Source organism: Prionailurus viverrinus, chromosome A2 (assembly GCF_022837055.1).
Source record: "Prionailurus viverrinus isolate Anna chromosome A2, UM_Priviv_1.0, whole genome shotgun sequence".
NCBI classification, from domain to species: domain Eukaryota; kingdom Metazoa; phylum Chordata; class Mammalia; order Carnivora; family Felidae; genus Prionailurus; species Prionailurus viverrinus.
Genome location: NC_062562.1, coordinates 76,044,031 through 76,066,997, shown reverse-complemented (window position 1 = coordinate 76,066,997; position 22,967 = coordinate 76,044,031). Strand labels below are relative to the sequence as shown.

At 41.7% G+C, this 22,967-nt stretch overlaps 2 long non-coding RNA genes across 2 annotated transcripts; both read left to right on the top strand.

The window, feature by feature from the left end:
• Nucleotides 1-1,270: 1,270 nt before the first annotated feature.
• Nucleotides 1,271-3,821, top strand: LOC125160121 (uncharacterized). The gene is made up of 3 exons (XR_007150142.1): nt 1,271-1,440; nt 2,328-2,518; nt 2,673-3,821. It is a non-coding gene; the product is annotated as an uncharacterized LOC125160121 (long non-coding RNA).
• Nucleotides 3,822-11,104: 7,283 nt separating this feature from the next.
• Nucleotides 11,105-21,512, top strand: LOC125160120 (uncharacterized). Its single transcript, XR_007150141.1, has 2 exons — nt 11,105-11,517; nt 21,189-21,512. It is a non-coding gene; the product is annotated as an uncharacterized LOC125160120 (long non-coding RNA).
• The last annotated feature ends 1,455 nt before the right edge of the window (nt 21,513-22,967 follow it).

Here is a 22,967-nt window from a genome sequence, read left to right as displayed (position 1 = left end):
GTTGACATAACATTTTTGAGCCCAAGATGGAGCCCCTCCAGCACAGGGTGCCACGTAGTCAAACCGAGACTTAGGTACCTTTCCCATCCCAGTAAATGCTTCCCTTGACCAGAAACACCATTTATCCCAGCCAGCCAGTGCCCAAACACCAAGAATCGAAAATCTAAGGCTCATAAAACTCCCTCTTGCCCATAATCCCTGGGGAAGCGTGCTCTGCTGTGTGTGAGGCACTGAAAGCCCCAATCCATGGATTATCCTTTGAATAAAAGACATCACACTCTACAAGATAAATTGTTTTACTTTTGTCATTTGACACATTCAGAGGAGTCCTTGTCTGGAGATTTGGGACAGGCTTTATTAAAGAGTCCTGGCCAACAGTTTTGAACCTTTAATCTGAGCAGTATTTGAATAACACTGATAACCATAATTGATAGAAACAGAGTTGTAAATGCGGACCATGTGAAATAAAATTTATTTTCATAAATCAATAGATGGTTGTGGATTTTCTCCCCCAAAGTAAGATTTCCTTATTGGTGACCATGTAAAAAATAGAGAAAGTAGGAAGAAAAGAGTTCACCTGATTTCTCCCCACCTACATTGCTTACCTAATATGGAGACTCTTTCCACCTGCCATTTTGCTGTGTACGTGTCTCCCCCACTGTCACTCTCTTTTCCACTTAACATTTTTAGCACAGCTGCCCAGACACCTGCTTGAGGGTCTGAATGATGGCCCTGAAATATTCTTTTAGCAGAGTATTCTACTCAACTCTTCACCAACTCAGCACAACATTACAGCCTGCATCTGGGGACACTTGAGACTTGAATCTTGATTATAGTTGAGTATGTCTGCCTTTCAGTTTTTACCAAATGGAGTTGCTCAGGAGCTGGGTCTGGTCATGGGTGCTGAAGGACCCAACCCTCCGGCCCAGCCAAGTGCCCTTTCTGGCCGTCCCCACTGCCCTCTCCCTCCAGGCTGTCAGCCTATAATTAGCATAACTAATTACCATAAATATATCCAGGGGGCCCTGGTATACTTGGCATAGCTGAAATGGAGCCTTGATTTCGGTAGGAAGTCAATGCTCCCTTTATTTCTTTAAATTTCATTTCAGATGCGTTCCTCAGCTGACCCTTCATAAGGCCCCGCCTTTACCATTTCTGAGGATCTGACCCTGGAACCGCAGGACCTGGTCCCGCCCCCTGGTCTGCACCGCCCCTGCTCTCTTCCCCCTCCCTCCCACTCTCTCTCTCCTTTCTCTCACCAGTATCTGCTGGCACCACCTGGAAGCAGCAGCTCAGACCCTCTCCTGACCTCTGCCACTCACCCAAGTGGTCTCCTCCCAGCAGGTGCAGCCACTATGTCACCCTGGGCTTCTGTCCACCTGCCAGGACTTGGAGCCAAGCCGGGTCTCCTTGCAATCCTGTGTGCCCTCCTGTTTCCCGGTAAGTCTGGACTCCCTCCCCTGTACCCAGTATGGGGGTGTGGCCTGGAGCCTCAGGGGCTTCCTCCAAACAGCCTTGTGGAGGTCAGACTGGAGGAGCCAACCTTGATCGTGGCACGAGCTGGCAGCTCGGCCATCCTGTCCCGCCGGGCTAGAACCAAGTTCAGCTATATCCTGGTACTGCCACAAGGAGGGCAAGTCACAGTGACCTTAAATAATGGGACCAACATTATGTTATCAAATTAATGCTGAATAAAGTCTAAGAATATGTTCAGAATCACGATTTTCAAAGTTACGGTATCCATTACCAGTTGCCCACACATCCTAGTATTGTGGGAACATTGATGTCCATTACCTCAGAGCCACCTGGTAAAATCTCAATTCTAAAAATTTCCAGGCACGCCTGGAAATCCACGTTAACTGTTTTGTATCAGGTCTTCTTCATGTTCAGCCCTGAGAACGGGCTCAGCCCTAACTGTCTCATAGAAATCTTGTATTGCTTTTGAATTTTGTTTTAAAATGTAGTTTAAAAAGAACTCACGCATCTTAGAATGTTAAAAATCACTGCGTAATATTGAACACTTACAGACAACAGGTGATGGTTAGACAATCTGATGGTTAGAAAGACCTGGAACCGGTTCTGTCCTGATCACTTTTCTCCCTTCCTCTCACACAACCTTTGCTTCTTTTACAAAACAGAACCTTTTTTTGCTCCCGATTCCCACGGACTCCATCAGCCAAGTTAGAGGAAAGGTTCATGCTTGGAGAGCTCAAAGCAGCTTCTTGGGCTGAGTGTGGCTTTTTCCCTGTGGAGGACAGACACCAAGTGCTACAGAGAGTGGCACAAATACTCAGGACTTGCTTTATGTCTCTTTTACCCAAATGCAGATGCTGGAATGAAATCCTCTGAAGCGTATTACACACAGTGATGCACACAGCTGTGACTTCATTCAGCAAATGTGGTCTGACACCTTTACTGCCTGAAAACATGATCTGCCTCCTTCCGCGTGAGGTTGCTAGAAATTGGCTTCACGTGATCTTCACCGGGAGACTGAGAAGACAGACTTTCACTTAAGACTGTGTGTATCCCTGTCTTTGCGGGCACTGATGTCTCTCCCGGTCAAAGAACAGGAGTGGGTGCTGAGGGGCATAAAGGGTGGACTTCGTTGAATGCCTTCTGTATTCCCCTTAGAATTGATTTTCCTCATTTCTTTACCCTGCTCTGTGCTCTAGGAGGCTAACGCCCACGGACTACACTAATGGACATCTTTGTTGTGATTTCCACTGAATGTCGGCCAATGAGAGTTGAAGTTCAAAGGAACCATGACCTCATCATTTGACAACAATTTCCATTCCTTGGGCACTAGACTTCCAAACCTGTGGATCCAGGGCCCTGGGAGAAAAGAAACAGATTCTTCCAGTGGGTTAATCGGCGTGAAAAGGAATGGCCACTCCCACCTACACCTCTTGGGTCCCGAGCACAAATTCTGTCTCTGGGGTAGAAGGCCCTGTATGTTGGCCCCAGGGGAGGATGCAGCCAACCCAAGGCCACCTGTCAGGAGGGAACCCTGAGCTCACTCTGCTCCCAACTCCCAGCCTCCTCCTGATGCTTCCACTGACTGCTTCCAAATAGCAACCAGAGAATAAGGAAACCCACCCATGTGGTCCATGAGGGTCCACCTCGTAATGCCCAGAATGAGGTAACGGACGATGGACAGTCCATCTGGAGGAGCAAAAGGAAGAAATCAAGCAGATGGTCACTTAAGTGGGTTATGTTTTCCACCAAATAAGTAAAATAAGCTGGGGAATAGGGGGCCACTTTGAATTTGCTTAATGTTTGTTAACTTTACAAGAATGTACGTCGGCATTTGTGAGCAAATTTGGGTTGTCTCAGACCTGCTGCCCTACCCAGTGGAGCCTGGTCAGGACACTATGAGGGCCACTCATGAAGCCATGGCTAAGGGTCACAGTGGGCACGCATCTGAATGAGTTCCTTTGTGGGCATTCTGCCCCAGGACCCTTCCTGCTAGTGGAAGGGAAAAGGCCAACAAAAATCACATATCTTCTCTGTTTAGTGAGCTAGTTTTAGCAGAAAGTGTCAAGGAAAATACACGGAGAGCACTCAAAATCCCATAACCAGACTTAAATAAACACTCACAATGTGCAAAGAGGATGATGCTTTGGAAATCTGTAGCTGGCAGAGTTTTATCTTCCCATATACATCATGTCACTGGGAGCCCTTCTCAGGTTACACCAAACATTGACAGATACCATCCACAAAAGCAGGCAGTGGCTGTGCCCAGAATAAGCTCATTTTAAAAGTTAATCATGAGTTGGGGCGCCTGGGTGGCTCAGTCGGTTAAGCGTCCGACTTCGGCCCAGGTCATGATCTCGCGGTCCGTGAGTTCAAGCCCCGCGTCGGGCTCTGTGCTGACAGCTCAGAGCCTGGAGCCTGTTTCAGATTCTGTGTCTCCCTCTCTCTCTGACCCTCTCCCGTTCATGATCTGTCTCTCTCTTTCTCAAAAATAAACAAACGTTAAAAAAAAAAAAGTTAATCATGAGATAGTGAGCTTGAAAGTCAAATTTAATTGGAAAAAAAAGGGATTTTCTAAATTTCCCAATCTCCTATTTGATACATTGGTATGCAAGCCTAGCAAATTAGGAACACAGAAATTCACTACTGGTGCTAGATGCAGATAAGTGGGGGTGTGGTGTCCACAAAGTTTGCACGCACCCCGAGACAAAAGGCTAGGGGTTGGCATGTGGTGTAAGATGTTGGGGAGAGAGAAAGTGAAGGTACTTTCTGGTTCCCTTGTCTCTGAGAGGCTTGCCCCGCAAAGGATAGAAACTTCTTCAACAGATACCTAAAACACGGGGTTGGGGCGGGGGGAGAACCTGAGAATATCTGCCTGATGTCAAGCTCTGGAACACGGCCCTAGAGGAACACCACCAACAGGGGAGACATCGGCACAGACCAGCCCAAACCAGCCCTGACTGTCCCTCCGGGCGGCACAGGCTGGTGACCCAGATGCTTCTTAGCATCTGTGAGAGGGTCAGGGCGCCGAGGGGACCACAGGAGGCAGCAGCCTGGATCTGGATGAGAAGCTGAGTTGGGAGCTTTGCATCCCAAGGCGTGCTGTGAGTCAGTAGGGGTGGGTTCGGGGCTGGTAACTGCATAGGACAATTCAGAGGGAGAGTCTGAATCCAGAGAGTGGGGCCAAGGGCTGGAAGAGGGCGGCAGGGAGACTGTGAGAACTAACTCTCCTCCCAGGTGCAGTGATGGCAGCAGGAGGCAGGGAGACAGAAGGAGGAGGAAGGGGACAAAGGAGACAGAACTAGCCTGAAAGGGGCTGTTCTAAACCAGAGGAAACTGTCTTCAGTTGGTAAGCTTAGTGCCTCCTCCAGCATCAGAAGGAGGAAGAGATGACACGTGTGAGTTCAGCAATGACGACGCTCCCGTCCCCTGCCACGCACCAGAGGTGTAGCCTGGGTTTGCTCTAACCACTGCGCCCTGCTCAAGGTGCCTGTGTGACGGGGGAGGGGGCACCAGTGGGGACCACAATCCATCCCATGCCCACCGCCCTCTATGCCGTGAGCAGGGCTGTGTCAGCCTGGGAAAAAGTGCCTTTTTCTAATTTTCCGTCCAGGTTGTGCAGTTTTTTAATTAGTAAAAGGAGACTTCTGTGCTAAGGGAGGTCCTGTTTAGAAAGTAGTAACTACATAGAGTTTTGTAGGCAAGATACAGGGTTTTTACAAACGTAATCCATGAAGCTTCCTGAGCCTAAAAAAGATAAACTAGTCTGCAAAAATAATTGTCAAAGAACTAATGAAAATAGTATTGTTTGAATCCAGTAAACCAAACTTTAAATTCCAGAGCACAGAGACAGACTGACAGTCATGAGAAATGTACTAAAACAACAACCACAAAAGCCTGCATTTGCATAGACCCTGGTAACCCAAGGGGGTGCAGCGAGAGGAGGAGGTGAGCTGGAGCTTCTCCAGAACCTTCTTCTGTGGAGCAGAGATGCCAGCACCCACCCCAGGGATGGTGTGAGGTTATGAGATTAGAAATCCAAATGCTTAACGTGCAGCCTGGACGAAGGACTTGGCAGTAATTATCAGTGTTTCTTGTCCTTTTCACTTCTGCCTCCATTTCTTAGAAGGAAATAATTGGGACATTTACACAAAAAAAACCTTCCTTGATTCATTTTGTAATATTGCTATCTGCACAAGATGTACCTGTGTCTACATCTCTGTCTCTGTCTCCATCTCAATCTCTATCTACGTATCCGTGTCTATGTCATTATCTCTATCTCTATTTTTCTCTAGCTCTAGCTCTAGCTCTAGCTCTAGCTCTCACCTATGTCTCTATCCATTTACTCCTGTCTATCTATCCAGAAATGGATTCATGGGATTGATGTTCCCACCACCTGACAAATATTCTCCAGACAAATCAGAAACCTCAGAAACTGCATGGATGATGCCCCTGCTTCCATGGCAGCCTCCTGTGCCAGCTTCCCATTGACTGGATTGCCTCCTGATGACAGCCGCTGTCTGGGCTTGTGGAGAACAGCCGAGTGCGTCAGGGACCCTCAGCAATTCGTCCTGAGGTTTCCAGGGAGTCTGGGTGACACAGGCCGTGTGACGAGGGGACTGGGATGGAGGGAGGGCAGGCGACTGCGGTCCCAGATGGGACTTGATGGCCAACTGCTGCGCCACACGAAGGCAGACGGAGGCTGGTGCTGCTGGGATACAAGTGCCCAGAGGAGCACCCTTGTGTGTGGTTCTGTGACCTCGCCAGGGTCTGCGCGTGCCTGGTCGGTAATGCAGCCTCGGAACCCACTCACTGAACGGATGTGTGAATAGATGAATCTTAGGGAGCAGTACTGAGCAAGCACATTCAGGGTACTTCCTGTGATGAATCCTCAACCGTGCATTCTAGAGCCTTGAGAGACACACAAACATAGAGACACATACATACCTGTGTGCACATACATGTAGGCACATTATTATTACAGAGTGGTATGTAACATGTATGTTACACATACATACTATGTTATAATAACTTTAAATGGAAGAGAAAAAGTATCCTACTTAAGAACATAGGTTCCAGACATAGATCTTCTGCTGCAAATTACTATATTTTTTAATGTTTTATTTATTTTTGAGAGAGAGAGAGAAAACATGAGTGGGGGAGGGGCAGAGAGAAAGAGGGAGACATAGAATCCAAAGCGGGCTCCAGGCTCTGAGCTGTCAGCACAGAGCCCGATGCGGGGCTCGAACTCATGAACTGTGAGATCATGACCTGAGCCAAAGTCAGACGCTTAACCCACTGAGCCACCCAGGTGCCCCTCCCTCTCTGTTCTAAGCCAGTAAAGGACTTCAGTTGTTTAACAGGAAAATGGCTTTCTTACAGTTATATCATTGGATAGTGACAATCACACAGTAATGAGAGAAATCTGCTGATGAAGTGAGTTACCAGCCCTATTTTGCAGGATGATTTGGGGTAAATACTGTGGGTCTCTTCCTCTGGTTCTTAGCTGTGTGCTCAGAGCGCCCCTTCTTCTTACTGCAACAGCCACCAGATCTGCTCTGTGATCAGCCCTGTATTCAACCACCTCTCCTGACAAGTGCTGGCAGAATGTGGTTCCTGTCCCGGCTTGTCCTGGTGGCCTCCCTTGGCAGCGTAAGTGGCTCTACCCACGGGACATTTCATTCAGTGAAGAAAGGTGATATTAAGCATCCACAATCTAGTTGCCCATGTGGGCAGAGGCTGCCCACATGGTCATTCAAACTAAGTTGACAAATTCCACCATGAGCTTGAATTCTTCAGGAAGAAAGTATGAACCTCACACCCCAAGCTTTTCATTAATGGAGAGCAAATGTGTACTATTTTAATGAGTGTCAAAATTTCACTAATTGTTGCTTTTGGGTTTTTTTTTTCAGATACAAATGCAGACATTTTAATAACACGACGCGTACCATCCATTACCAAGAAAAAAGGAAACACAGAATTTTTAGTATGGCAAATAAAAACAGGTGTCTTAAGGAAGAATGTAAATATATACTCTTATTGACAGAGGCCAGACCAGCCTCTAAACCAAATTCTATGTATTTATTCAAATGCCTATGTGACCACAAAGTGTTAGTGAAGAAAGGAAATGAAGCCAGGAAAGGACAGAGGGATTTGCCAGGGAGCCTGAGGATACACCGAGTTAATGAGGGAAGTGCTGGGCTGTATGACTGCACCTGCTGGGATCCACTGTATGGAAATGCGCCAGTAACACTGAACAGAAGCCCTCCCACTATGCCACACCCCTGAAAACATATACCCACGCCTTTCTAGCTCCCAAGGACCTGGCCACTGTCTATACAGGACTTGTCTCCTGCATCTGTGTCCTCAGCAAGGTCTGCGCTAGGAGCCCAAGGACGCAATCTGTGATGTTTCTTTCAGTTAGGTCACTTTATCGTCTATTCTTATCACTGTTGGGGACTGAATGGCTTTTGTAAGTGTCCTGAATTTTCCGCTTCTCCATCTATGAGAAGCTTCCTGGGAAGGAAGCTATATCCAATGTGCAAAATGGCTTGCTGGCTTTGAATGAATAATGAATGAATGAATGAATGAATGAATAGGAGAATGATGAAAACCACAAGGCCTTTGTTGTTTTTCTTTGTTTGTTTGAGAGAGAGAGAGAGAGAGAGAGAGAGAGAGATAGCATGAGCAGGGGAAGGACAGAGAGAGAAGGAGACACAGGACCCAAAGCACACTCCAGGCTCCTAGCTGTCAGCACAGAGCCTGATGCGGGGCTCGAACCCATGAACCTCGAGATCATGACCTGAGCTGAAGTCAGATGCTTAACCAACTGAGCCACCCAGGGGCCCCCATAAGGCCTTTGGAGTGACAAAAACCTGGATTTGAATTCCTGCTCAGCCACTTAACTGACAGCACGATCCAGGAACATTACTAGATCTTTTTCATAGGGTTGCTGGGGACCGAAGGAGGTTCCACACAGGACAGTGCGAGCACAGGGTCAGCACATCACAGTGTCAGTTCCCATTACAACCGAGCTTCTTCCCTGAGCCATCTCAGCTAACACAGGAGCTCAGGGACTCTTTAAAAGTCACATCTTGGGGCGCCTGGGTATCTCAGTCGGTTGAGTGTCCGACTTCGGCTCAGGTCATGATCTCGCAATTCGTGAGTTCAAGCCCCACGTCAGGCTCTGTGCTGACAGCTCAGGGCCTGGAGCCTGCTTTGGATTCTGGGTCTCCCTCTCTCTCTGCCCTTCCCCCGCTCATGGTCTGTCTCTCTCTCTCTGTCAAAAATAAATAAACATTAAAAAATAAAAAATAAAAAATAAAAAATAAAAAATAAATAAATAAATAAAAGTCACATCTGACATCGTCCTCCAAACAACAGTAAAGTGTTGCTCTAATTCGAAAAACAACTAACAATTGTGCATAGGAAAAGAGTCAAGGATAATAAACCAAAATATGTATTTCCTCCAAGATTGTTCTTCATTCACAGCAGACTATAGTAGCGTCATGGCATCTAAAGCAATAACTATAGTAATTGTTAGATTTCACCAAGCTTGGGACGTCTGGGTGGCTCAGTCGCTTAAGCGTCTGCCTTTGGCTCAGGTCATGATCTCAGCGTTCACAAGATGGAGCCCTTCGTTGCGCTCTCTACTGCCAGCACAGAGCCCTCTTCAGATTCTCCGTTCCCCTCTCCCTCTGCCCTTACCCAGTTCATTATCTACCGCCCCCAACTCTCTCTCAAAAAAAAATAAACATTAAAAAAAATTTCACCAAGCTTTGTTACCATTCTACAAACCACTGATCTACAAAATGTACAAAATTTTGCATAAAGTTGTGGGGTTATTATCTCATTTGTTATTGTACAGTAACAAGACTTTTCTTCCATTTCTCATGATAACCATATGGCTCGCACGCTCTCACAAATACAGCGAAAAATCTATAACTCAGGGAGTGAAAAAGAGTTCAAGGATAGTTGTGTTTGAAGCAAAACTTAGAGGAAAATTTTGAGTTTATTGTTTCCATGTAGAAGATAACATTGAATTATTATAACATGGGTGCTTTAGTGAGGTTCTGGGATCTGATCGTTCTTTATACTGGGAACATAATAAAATAACACTGAGAAGGATCTTACTGAGAAGATCTTTCCTTGCTTCTAAAGCCAACCTTGCCTCCCACATCCTTGCCTCCTCAGTCCTGATTCATGCCCCGCTCTTGGAGAAAAATCTGGCAATGCCATCTCATGGATTTACACGTGTCTTTCACTTCATTTGTAGGTTGACTATCGTCCTTTCTTGCGTTTTCACTGTTTTTATGAAACTCTCACTGCTAACTTGCTCACGTGCCTCTGATTCCACTTCCTTGCTTTTCAAATGGAGACACCAAGATGAGAATCCCTCAGGATCAACTCTCCTTAATGCAATATCAGATATTGCACATATGTTGCAAGCTGTCTGGAGCTTCCCTTGAGAAGATCATTGTGCATTGCTACCCCCTAAAATAAGGGGAGCTCCTGAAATAAATCCTATGTGGCTCAGCCACTATTACGTGGAAGACTACGTATTTCCAACTTGGACACAGACAAAGGAATCTTCTACCTGATAATCAGTAAGTCTTCAGGCCTGATGAAGCCTCCTGCTATTATCCCTGCTGGAATCCCACGATGTCACAAAGGCAGAAGGAACCTGTACGAAAACCTTCTCCATTACTAACCCTCAACTCCTTTCTCACTTGAGCAACCTGCTCTTAATCACAGGGTCATAAGCTGTTGGAACAGGAAGGGCCCTTGGACATACAGAGCCCAATGCCCACACAACCAATGGAGATACGGGAGCCCAGAGATGGCAAAAGCTTACCCAAAGCCCGTTAACCACAGAGGTGGGGCTACGTGTGCATATGTAAATATCGTAGAACAGCCTCCAAGATGCTTCTTCTTTCAACATGTCAGAGAACTGGGTTTGTTTTCGTAATAGATTGTATTTTTTAGGTTTATTTCTTTATTTTGAGAAAGAGAGAGAAAGCACAAGTGGGGAAGGGGCAGAGGGAGAGAGAGAGAGAAAGAGAGATAGAGAGAGAATCCCAAGCAGGCTCTGCACTGTCAGTGTGCAGCCCGATGTGGGGCTTGAATTCACAAACCTCGAGATCATAACCTGAGCTGAAGTCAGGCGTTTAACCGACTGAGCCACCCAGGTGCCTTTGTTTTAATAAGGAACTATTTTTTCCATGAGAGATAGAATCCTACAAGTTTCTTCTTTTACTCCAGGAAAATAGTGTCATCTCAGAAATTATTTTCTCATTTTGCATTGCCTGGTAAAGACTCATGTTGCAAATAGTAAAAGTGGCTGCTAAAACATGGAGACCATCGTTCACATTTCTCAAGTATATGTCTGTTGGCATGTTTGCATTTTCAGTTACTGAAGTGTATTCTCTTTCAGAAATACAATCCCAAATTGCAACGGAGCAGACCTGTGGTTGTGAGAACAGAAGGGCTTTTCCTTTGATGCGGTCTCTGAGCGGTTTCACACACTTGAACACCTGGAAATCAAAACCTCTCAATTCTCTGAACACTTTTCCTGGTAATTTAGAAAAGTCATTGGTTGACCACTTGGCCCTGATATCTTCTTCTTTTTTGTCTTTTCTTCTTTCTCTCTTCTTTCTTCCTCCCTGTCTTCTTTCTTTCTTTCTTTATTTCTTTTCTTTCTTTTCCTTCCTTCCTTTTTTCCTGTCTGTCTTTCTGTCTTTCCTTCCTTCCTTCTTTCCTTTTTTTTTCTCTTATCATTTCCATTTTCCATCAGCATTTTTCTGTGATTACTACTTCCATGGAAAACAGATATTTTTCTAAATTAATCTAAGGAAAACATAAAATATCATATGCCATGAAGACTATAATTCAAGGGCTTCCAAGAGAACTCAGAAGATCAAATTGCCAGGGCAAAGTTTTTAAGCTGGTCGTGCCGTGAAGCTTAGCTGAAAATTTTGTAGAACGTCTAACCAGGCTGGATCAAGATATTTGTAGAATGAAGTAAGCTCATAGTAACTCCCACTGGTAAGTAACTTTGTTCTATTTTGATCTTGTGAATGAAAAACTTATTGATGCTTTTCAGAAGAAAATAATATGGGATCACCCCAGCATATGGACAGCAGTATTCCAGCTCCAGATCACTTTGTATGGAAACAAAACCACTTTGAAAATGGTTTATTTACTTAACCAGTTGGAGGCAGATTGAAATTCTACTTTTAGGAAACACACACGGAAAATAATAGACTCATATTTGAAATTCAAACATCTGTAGGACCGTGTCTGTAAACCATTGTTGTAAGTTATTGGTTCGTGCTGTTTCTCTTGTAGATGGTCTTTTAAGTGAGAAACGCTTTAAGTACCTCTAGTATTAAGAGTGCCCCTTTCTCTAATAACCTGGAAAACCTATATGATTGCTTTTGATCTCATCTTTAACCAAGTGCAAAAAATTTCACTTCTACGGTAAATGATTGTAGAATATCAATAATGCCACTTCATCTTAATACTCTAGCTTCTGAGGGAGTAGGCTGTGACTAGTCAAAATTTGTCCCATTGTGACTCTTGTGATATTGCCTAGAGACGATCCAGTTTAAAGGCATTTGTGAGCTCAGTAAACCACTTCAGCTCCAGAGTCCATCAGAAGTCTGTCTGCATGGTTTATATCCTTGTTTGTTTACATTGCCTCAGCAAACATTCACTGAAGACAGTGTCTATGCTGGATGCTTGAGGTCAAAGGGGCTCCCAACACGGTCCCAACACTCAAAAAGCTAGTAGCCTAGTGGGTAAGCATTCTACATTGTGGCTTGACTAGGCCCCAAGTTTTTTGGCCTGTGGCTGACAGAGATACAGACTGTCTTGGGTTCATTGGCTCTTTTCCTTTCTTATTTTATGTAATACTTATTGCTTATAAAATCCACATGTGTCATTTAGTGGAAAATTGGGATAGACGAGCCAAAAATTATCCCATTAAAGAGAATAATCATATTAGCTAATATTCATTGAGAGCCAGATAACCACACTGACTGGTTTCAGTGCCTTATCTCAGTCCTCAGCAGTCCTATACAGGAGGTCCTTATTCCAGTTCCACAGATGAAGGACTTGAAGCTCAAAGAAGTTGTTATTTGCCTAAAGTCACATGGCAAGTTACTGTGACAAAGTTTGGGACCCAATAGACACTTGTCCGTGCCGAAGAGCATGGTTTAGACTGTTACATGCTATTAGAAACAGCAAGCTGTATTTTTATTTCTGAATATTTACTCTTCTGAGCCTGACCTCGTACATTGACTCTTTAGTCGAGCGCTTAGCTAGTAATAGCTCATAATTTGTATTACTCTTCACACAGAAAACAATTTTTCTGCTTCTATCATGGCTCTAAAATTGCCTCTCTTCCCTGCCCCACCCCCCCCACCCCCCGCCAAAGATCCAGTAGGTCATGTTGAATACACGTTCGTTAGATTTTCAAAATGTGATTCTTAGGGTATTGCTATAAAATGACAAGTCCTTTCCACACCATTGCATTCAGTCTTCTTTCCGCATCGGCATCAAGTGCGCTGGAAACACTGACTCGGGCAGGACAGCTGGAGCAGGTGGCCTACACGCAGGACTCGGCCGCATGACCCACAGCTGTCTTTCCGCTCAGGCCGGGACAGCGGCAGAAAGACCAGACCAGACAGGATCCTCTGATGAGCAGCTCAGGACTTTACATCAGTGCCCTGGAAACTCTTAGGGTAATTTCAAGTTCAAAGGAACAGTCTTTCAGCAACAAATTAGTTAAGTGACCATCATTAAGATTTCAGACTCTGTAACAGTTCATCTGGCTACTATCATGGGAATGGGATTCTGGAAAGAACTGCTTTACAGTCAAACCAGGTCCCTACCCCTCAATACATAGAGACAAACAAACAAGAAAACCAACATGTTAAAAAATCGAACATTCATTTATTATATATTCAAATATATTATTTCTATTTTTGTTCCTCTTTGAAAATTATAGAGGTAGTACGTGTAAATTACACTCTAGGAAAAGAGCTGATCTGATACATGAAAACCTTAAGAAAAGAGATTTAGAAGACTCAGCAAAATGTTGAGAAAAGGTAAAATCATATTCTCTGTCGTGGGTGAATAAGATGGAAAGACAGAGAGGGGTCAGTCCATCCATTCTTGACTGGGTTCATATCTAATGTGATTTTGCTTGTGATTCATCTTTGTTAATATTAGCAGGACCAATTTTTATGTGTTTAAATAGTAAAAAATATAGGTGAGATTTTAAAAGAGGCACAAAGGGAGATTTCTGTAAAAGGTTTTCAGACAGTGGGCTATTATGGATGGGGGATCTACAAAAAAAAAAATCCTCCTCCCAAACCTGAGATCTGGATTACAGGTAAATATTCTTTCATTCTTCCATATAACATAGGGAGGGGAGGCGGGCGATGCAGGGGCAGCAGGCTAGGTTCTGGTCTCGGCTCAGCATTCTCGGATTCTCCCCCAGTTTGGTCACAAATGGCAAAAGGATCCTTGGAGAGGTAGGTGACTGTGTCCCAGTCCTTGGGGGTAGTTGCCGCCTGAGCTTGCGTGGGTGACATTGACAAGGAGCTAACTTGCTAGAGCAACTGGGGGGTCCCTGAGGGGTGGGGATGTTAGGTCCCTGTGGGATTTCTGTGCTGAAAGATGTGTAAAGATATTTGTATTGCTTATTTGATTCCCAAATAACCAGTAGGAAAGAATGAGCAAAAACTTGATAAACTTGTCATTTTGCCGGAAGGTGATTCTTATCCGGTACCAACACATTTACCTGTGCAGACATAATCGGGAATGTCATACGCTGGGTTTGTTTCTTTCTAAGTTCAGGCTAGTAAATGTATTCATTCTTCATTAGCCTTAGAGAGGAATTTTTTTCCTGGATGAGGGAGAACATCTCACAGGGATTTTTTGAGCCTGCAGCATCTAGTCAAAAAAGTTTTCAAAGAATTTTCGCAATGCTGGTAAAAGCATTGGAAAAATGAAGAAAAAATGATATATTGTGGTTTCCTTAGTGGTTTTGATCACAGGCACGAATAAATTCATAAACTGAAAAGGAATTTTCCGGTCCTCTTTTTTCCAACTATCTACTCCGTGTACATTGCATCAATCCAATTAAAAAATAGTGACACGGTTATAATTCATGAGGTCCTAAAAATATGTTTTTAGGAGAGAGTGGTGCAGACAAAAATGTGAACTTTGAATCTGAATCTGTCATGTTGTGTATAATTATCCTTCAACCAATAAATTTTGTTTCACTGGTCATTGCTTTCTTAAAATTATAAAAAGAATAATGTCTAAAATGAAAAAAATTGGAAAAGAGAAAAAATAAAGAAAAAATTGAAATCTCATAGCAACACTTATTACTGTTAACATTTGCTATATTTCCATTCATTCGTTCTGTCAACATAACAACTATTTCAAGTGGATGCGGTTAGAACTAAATGAAATTAAATATGGAATTAGCTCCGTATAGGTTGGGACATGGTCAGTAATAAGAAAAAAGCCAATTCTTCAGGATTCCAATTACCACCCACTGCAGTTCTGCATAGAATCAGGAGTACAGAAAAAAATGTACTAGTTACAATCTAGTCTATAGGACACTTAAAACAAATGGTCAGATTTCCAGAATACTTTTAATTTCTAAGACTCACTGTTCAAATCATTGTAAAAATGATTAGAATGTAATAAGCATTACTTCAAATATTGCCAACCTGAGTATAAGATGATCTTTAATTTTTCAGTACAAATACCTGGATGTAAAAAGGGGGGGGGGGATTTGCAACTCGATCATACAAACTTACGATGACATACATGCAAAATGAAATATTCATTTATAATATTTTATACCTTTATTGAGTTATACCCACAAATTAAAAAGTGTATCTTTTTTATAATATGAGTTGAGAGATCTGTTTTTTGTGCCCTCACATTTCATCCAAAATTTTGTTCAGGGCCTCCACATGCATCTACTCCAGAGCAAATTTCTGAGTCATCACAGGATTGGAGTGTCTGTTTGGGGATCTCCTTATGATGATGTTACTGGATATTTTATTGGAAGAGACAATTGCCTATTTATGAAATAAAAGAAAACTATTTATTTCATTTATGCAGTCATATATTTATGCAATAAGCATAAAGTATAGAGACTTTAGTTCCAAATACTATTTACCAAACCTAATAGTAAACTTCTTTATTGTCTTTTACCAGTGTTATCTCTAAAACTAGCAGAAATTGAGTTTATTTCAGGCTGATATCTTGCCAAGTAGTACTGTTTCATCAAAGTAGAATATTGGAAGAAGTTCTTTTAATATGAGAGGTTGCCCCAGACTGAAACATAAGGCAACCCCTGTTTTGTGAGGGATGATGTTGGGAATGGAAGATTCACCTTATTCTGTGGCGTCTCAGTGTGTTTGAATATCACGTGTTTTGTGTCTCTATCACGGAGTGAGATTAGCAAACATCTTCTCCCATTTTTCACGTCACCTTCGGGGTAGACCGTCCTAAACTATCAAGCTCTGGGGCAGAAGAAAAATCAAGCTCTAATGCACAAACTGTTTCTCATATACTTACACTGCTTATTTCCAGAATCTATTTGAGAAGACCCAAAATAAAATATAGTTAGGTCATGAAATAAAAATAAAAGATCAAAAGCACTAAAGAAAACAGAGGAAAAATGGTCCATGGTTATCTAGCAAGAAACACAGGGTAAACTTTTATGTTCAAAGGCAGGAGAAAAATGTGATGGAGTACACACTTTTTATTAACTGGTAAAATGAGGCACCACAAACTTTCAAATATGTTGTGTCTTTCCACCACAAAATGAGAAAAGTACTTCAGTGCATGAGTCCTTTAGGGGGAATATGAAGTGAAATAGTGGGCATTGCTTTCCATATCCATTTTATAAAATGGAAGAAATGGTCTTCAAACAAATGCATTAGATGCTACAACTGCATCATTGCTGTGGGCGCCATGACATTTCATGTCATTCACAGATGGTGACCTTCAGCAGACATAGGCAGGTGACAGCCTAGGGATCTAACGTGACAATAGGAGGTTTGGAGGACCGGGCAACCAGCCATTGATCTGGTCATTCGGCCATGAAGGCCCACTGTGGGAGATTCAAGCCAAACTTTGGGCATGATCTGGAAGGAAGTCAGTTTGAGGTAGAAATTTCCAGTGAAAGCTTGGAATGCACATAGATTATGCCAGTGGTGGGGAAAAGAGTCATTTGCTTTGGACCACACAGGTGAAGCATTTCCATGAACTGACCCCGTATTACTAGGCTTTAGCCAATGTTCCCTTTGACTTTTTTAACACTGGAAATGCAGTGGACAAGACAAGTGATTGCCTATTAACTGGTGTGTCAAAGTTACATTTCCAGTGGTGATGGCTCAGTGAATTCCAGACACAGCAGAGCAACTTGGGGTGCAAATGAAGGAATGAGTCTCCATGTTTCATTGACATAGATCTAATTGGTATCCCCAAATATTGTCTTCCCATTAGTAAGGGAAGGTTTGGTCCCATGAGATTAAAATGTGTTGGAGCACACAATCAACACAAACAATTGTTATTAATAACGGTAGCAATTATAATCTCCCCGTGCCATAGCAGGTTTGATCATATCGCTTTCCAGATCTTGTTTCATATTCGACTCGCTTCAGCACCTGGTGGAGTGTTGAATTGATCCACACTAACATCATCATTTTAAAATAAACAAAGTAGCAAAGATTTTAATTTACTTGATTTGTTCATCCACAGAACTTGTTATAACCAAAATGAATCGGGGGGCACCTGGGTGGTCCAGTCAGGTAAGCATCTAACTTGGCTCAGGTCATGATTTCACTGTTTGTGAGTTCAAGCCCCAAATCGAACTCTCTACTGTCAACTTGGAGCCAGCTTTGGATCCTCTGTCTCCCTCTTTCTCTGCCCCTCCCCTGTTCATGGGCTCTCTTTCTCTCTCTCTTTCTCAAAAATAAATAAACATTAAACAAACAAATAAAAAAACCCCAAATGAATCAGAATCTGAATCCTGGTCTCTTCAATTGGAGGCCATCATAGTTCACTGAATTCAAAGAACTCAGAGAAGATAAATCCACTAAGGATTTGATATGGATGGAATCACTGTGAAATTATTTTATTCTATTTTTAAGGTTTATTTATTTATTTTGAGAGAGAGTGGGGAAGGGATAGAGAGCAAGGGAGAATGAGAATCCCAAGCAGGCTCTGCACTGTCAGGGCAAAGCCCGACGTGGGGCTTAATCCCATGACCTGAATCAAAATCAAGAGTCCGACGCTTAATTAACTGAGCTACCAGGTACCCCTATGGAATTATTTTGTAAAACTTTTTAGTGATGGAACAACATTTGTTTTCATAGGTAAGTAACAGAAGATGGCAATGTTTTCAAGATAAAAGAAAGAAGGCAAGAAACAAATTGGAATAATACTTAAGAATGTTTAGAAAAAAGAGGATTGGGATGGGGCTTAGATGTGGAAATCTTAGGAGAGATTTTAATATCAATTCTTATGGTAAAGGTCAGCATAGACAACATTGTGCAAATACTGTAATAGCGTCTGACTTTGTGTCCATGTGGACTATAATAAAATGCTCACATACAACACGTGTAATTGTCATGAAAGCCCATTTGGCCCAAGAATGAAGTTGATCATGTTAGGCAAGTTTTGTGAGTTGACACATTTCCTTTTCTGATGGTGAAATGTCGCTGTCAGAGAGCTTGGGCTTTGGACTCCGGCTGACCTAGAGGTCTGTTTCCACCATTTACTGCATACGTGAACTTGGGTGACTATCTTCTGGCCTCAGTTTCCTAATCCATAAGATGGGATAACAATATGTATTTAGAAGGGGTAGACCAGAATTAAATGAGACTGTGAGTAAAATATTGGGCACATTGTCTGCGAGACATGTGCCAATAGGTACGAGATAGAGGTTGCCCCATTTTGAACCTAAAGGGAGAATTGTATTCAGTATGGAGGATGGTCTGTAGCCAATCATCCTGACAGAGAAGAAATTTGCCAGGGGCCCCAGCTGTACATTTTATTGCTCCAATGGAAATTTAGCTTAGCATCCACCAATACATGAAAGACTTGAATTTAGAGGTGTTTGTATCTTTTTAGTGGACTTTTTCCTCTTTTAGCAACAAAAATGAAATTAAAACGTATTTTTTTTGTATTTTTGTAGTTGTTCTATATACATTAAAATTTACCCTTTACCTTAATTGGTATCATCTCTAACACAAACAAGTGTGGGCCTCATGCTTGTATTTATTAGAAAAACAATTAAAGATTGAAAACTATTAAATTAAAAAATTAAAATTAAAAAAATTAAAAACTATTAAATTAAAAAATTAAAAAACTATTAAATTAAAAAAAATAATTAGAATGTACTGAGAAATAGAGTTACAGTATGTACTTCTTTTTTCCAATATATGAAATTTATTGTCAAATTGGTTTCCATACAACACCCAGTGCTCATCCCAAAAGGTGCCCTCCTCAATACCCATCACCCACCCCCCCCCACCCCCCATCAACCCACAGTTTGTTCTCAGTTTTTAAGAGTCTCTTATGCTCTGGCTCTCTCTACAGTTTGTACTTTTAAATACTTAGAAATGTCATCAATTTGAAATTCATATTTGCATATGAAATATGTATAATTATTTAATAAAAGAATAATGAGAAGACTAAAATAGAGAAAGTTTGAATCAATATTAATATAAAGGTTTGAAATAACACACTGATATGTGGTGGGTATTTGGTAAATTTATATAGAATTCGTATAACTTCATCTTCACAAAATACATACAACATAGGCAACTCACCTGAACTCTTTTGATTATGAATGTATATAAATGTATTGGACAAATTTATTTATTGTGCAAACTAGTTTCTATTTTATGCATCATGACAATGATTTTGGCCACAAAAAAAACACTGTTAGTAAGTTTAAAAAAGAATGTTGAAAGAAAAGACATGTCATATAATTATGGAAAATATGAGCACTAACCATATATAATCAAGTACACTATTTAAGGCTCAATTAACTGTCACATTGATAACGTTATGGAAGTTCAAGATTCCTTCTATCCTGAAAAGAATGAAACTTCAAGAATCTAGCTCAGGACAAGGGAAAGGAGGTAAGCGTCATGTCTTACCATCCAGAAATTTTCTTAACTATGATTATCAGAAGTATTCCTAAAGAGCCCAAACTTCCTATTATGAAAACTGGAATCTTTAATGTACTGACTGAAGGCGAAAATCATGACAATATCATGTACAATTAGAAATTAATCTTTTTTAGATTCAAAGGGGCACATGCACCCCAATGTTTATAGCATCATTACTGACAATAGCTTTTAAACTATGGACAGAGCCCAAAAGTCCATTGACTGATGAAAAATAAAGATGTGGTGTGTATATATATATATATATATATATATATGAATATATATAGTAATAATATAATTTTTCCCAAATATCCTTAAATATCGTTCATATATATATATATATATATATAAAATCAAATATCACTCAGCCATCAAAAACAATGAAATCTTTCCATTTGCAATGAAGTGGATGGAACTAGAATATATTCTGCTAAGCGAAATAAGTCAATCAGAGGAAGACAAATACCATATGATTTCATGCATATGTGGAATTTAAGAAACAAAACAGATGAACATATGGGAAGGGGGTAGAGAAAGAGGGAAACAAACCACAAAAGACTCAATGATAGAGAACAAAATGCAAGCTGATGGAGGGAGGTGGGTGGGAGATGGGCTAGATATGCCCTTGAGAACTATGATGTTTTGTTATATGTTTTGACATCATGTCTGCAGGAAACTCTGGAACCGTATCTGTTAACATTACGCCAGTCACATATAACTGTATTCAGCAGGTGAAATCAAAGAAAATTGTGGGTATGACAAGTTCAGCAGGTTTGTAGGACAGATCCAAATTTGGGGTAGATGCTAAGCATTGAAGTATAGTGTCTTTTTAGTCATGTGTCAACTTCTAATGAAATTCCAATATAAAATGTGCCTTTAGTGAACATTTTCTAAAGCAAAACAAAATCGAGACCATCACATTACTTGATAAGGTTAGTATAAGACCATTTCTGAAAATAATTTTTTAATAGAAGTTTTGGGAATAGTGCCACATTGTTTCTAAATTCAAGGCACTGTAAATAATTTGGTAGTGCAGCTTTAAACATTGTCCTACTCAAAATCTTGGATTGGTTCAAACGTAAGAGCAAGATGATCTCCAAAATCAGAAATCAAGGAGAAGAACTTCAGTATCAGAAGCGGGTATGGGATCTGATTTGAAGCTAAAAGTTCAACTTGATAGATTGTGAAGTATGCACGAAAATGGATTCTCATTCAAACAAATGACAGTGTATTGTTTTTAAAAAATTCCAAGTTTTAAACCAGGCTATGCCACTTAGTAGTTACGACTTTGGGCAAGTTACATGACTACTTGAACCTCTTTTCCCATGGAAAGTAAGAAAATAAGTACCTCATAACCCATTGTGGATGAAAAGCCCTGGTAAGCACTAATCCTATGGCAACTTTCCTTTCCTTATGCTCTGTTCAGGGCTGCTTCCAAAGCACGCAATGTTTGCATTTCTCTAATAATAGTTTTCGTTGCTATTCCATTTTCCTCCACAGATGAACGTCCTGTTGAGAACATTTCCCCAAAGCCTACAATTTTTCTTCCTTCAATTGCTGAAAGAAAACTCCATAAGACTGGAACATATCTTTGTCTTCTTGAGGATTTTTTCCCTGGTGTTATCGAGATATATTGGAAAGAAAAGAATGGCAAAACAATTCTGGAATCCCAGCAGGGAAACACCATGAAAACTAAGGACACATATATGAAATACACCTGGCTGACCGTGAGTGAAGAGTCAATGGGTAAAGAACACAAATGTGTTGTCAAACATGATAGTAATAAAGGAGGGGTCGATCAAGAGATTCTTTTTCCTTCAATAGACAAAGGTACGTACATATAAACATGAATATAACCTCCCAGAACCCCCTTTTTAAAATGAGAATAGCCCACCTTTTCTGTCAAGTCTTAATGGGAAATAAACAAAAAGAGATGTTTCTTTAATATTGTTGCCTTTAACGGAGGCACAAATATTTCGCTATTACCCCATAGAATTAAAATAGTATGGGCTTTGGAACATACAAAGAAAAAGAAAAATTCACTTAGCCTTTCTTGCCTCACTTTCATCATCTGAAATATGAAGGTCATAATGATGTTTCTGAGGATCACTCTATGGATTAAATGAAACAGTACACATGAAACCACCTAACAACATTGCCCACCATAAATACTCAAAAGGAGAGTCCACTTTAGAAAATCTTACTTGATAAGTAAATAAGAACAATTATACATCTTTCAGGAATGTTCTCCTCAGTAGTCAAAGTCCCTCTCACTTCAATCTGATCTACTCAAAGTATAACCCAGAAACGTGAGTTATAGGTGACAAAATGCTGTTCATTTTTCAAAGCCAGATTGCAGCTCAACAAATAATAGTAATTTGGCTGCTGAGGTTTTAGTATGGTCTTGGGATTTTTAGATTTGAATTTTATATCCCACCATTAGGTGAAACTTGGAAAGTAAGATTGGGTTAAGCTAACGCGTACAAACATTCTCCCATTGTCCACAATGGATGTATTTCTACCACTGGGAAACGCTGCCCAGCAAACACTTCCTGCCGTCCGAGCGTGCGCCAGGCCTGGGAGGGAGGCGGGACGGACCACTGTCCCCAGGAGGACCACTACGTTAAAGTGAATATCCAGGGTCACTCGTGATTCAGTCATGGTATCTCAAAGGAGTCCCATTTTCCAGAAGCTGGACATATTTAGACAGTGTGGGCAGAGCTGAATGTGCTCTGGCCCAGCTGTGATCCAGTAACTCTGTAGACTCAGAAGTCAAGTCCTGAGCATGGACATGACAGACCAGAGCCCCAAAAAGGAACCAGTTTGTGCTTTCCCTGTGGTTAGGCAGGCACTTTTTCAGCAGTGGGGAACAAGCACATAACAGGACATGTGAAGAGCTTTCTGTATACAAGTCTCAATTTCTGAAGTCAGTCTTCATCTTCTTGGGTCTGTTGAAAAGAAAACCACAGACCCCAAATGGTAACACTTAGCTTAAGGCCCCAAATCACTAAAACAAGACTTCATACCTAACCCAAGTGCAATCTCAACCCCCAGAGCAGTAACATTTAATCAGTGAACATGGGAATTTCCTGGTCAGCACTATGAAGGTTCCCAGTTGACCCCTTTTCCCCTTAGAAGAGTTCCATTGCCTAGAAAAATGGATTCCTTGCTAATATTTTCCTTTTCTGCACTCCCTGCGCTATTGTTAAAATCTTTTATTCCCTGTGGTCCTTTGGAGCTCCCCTCTACTTGCTAGATCAGATGCTGCCTGACTCATAA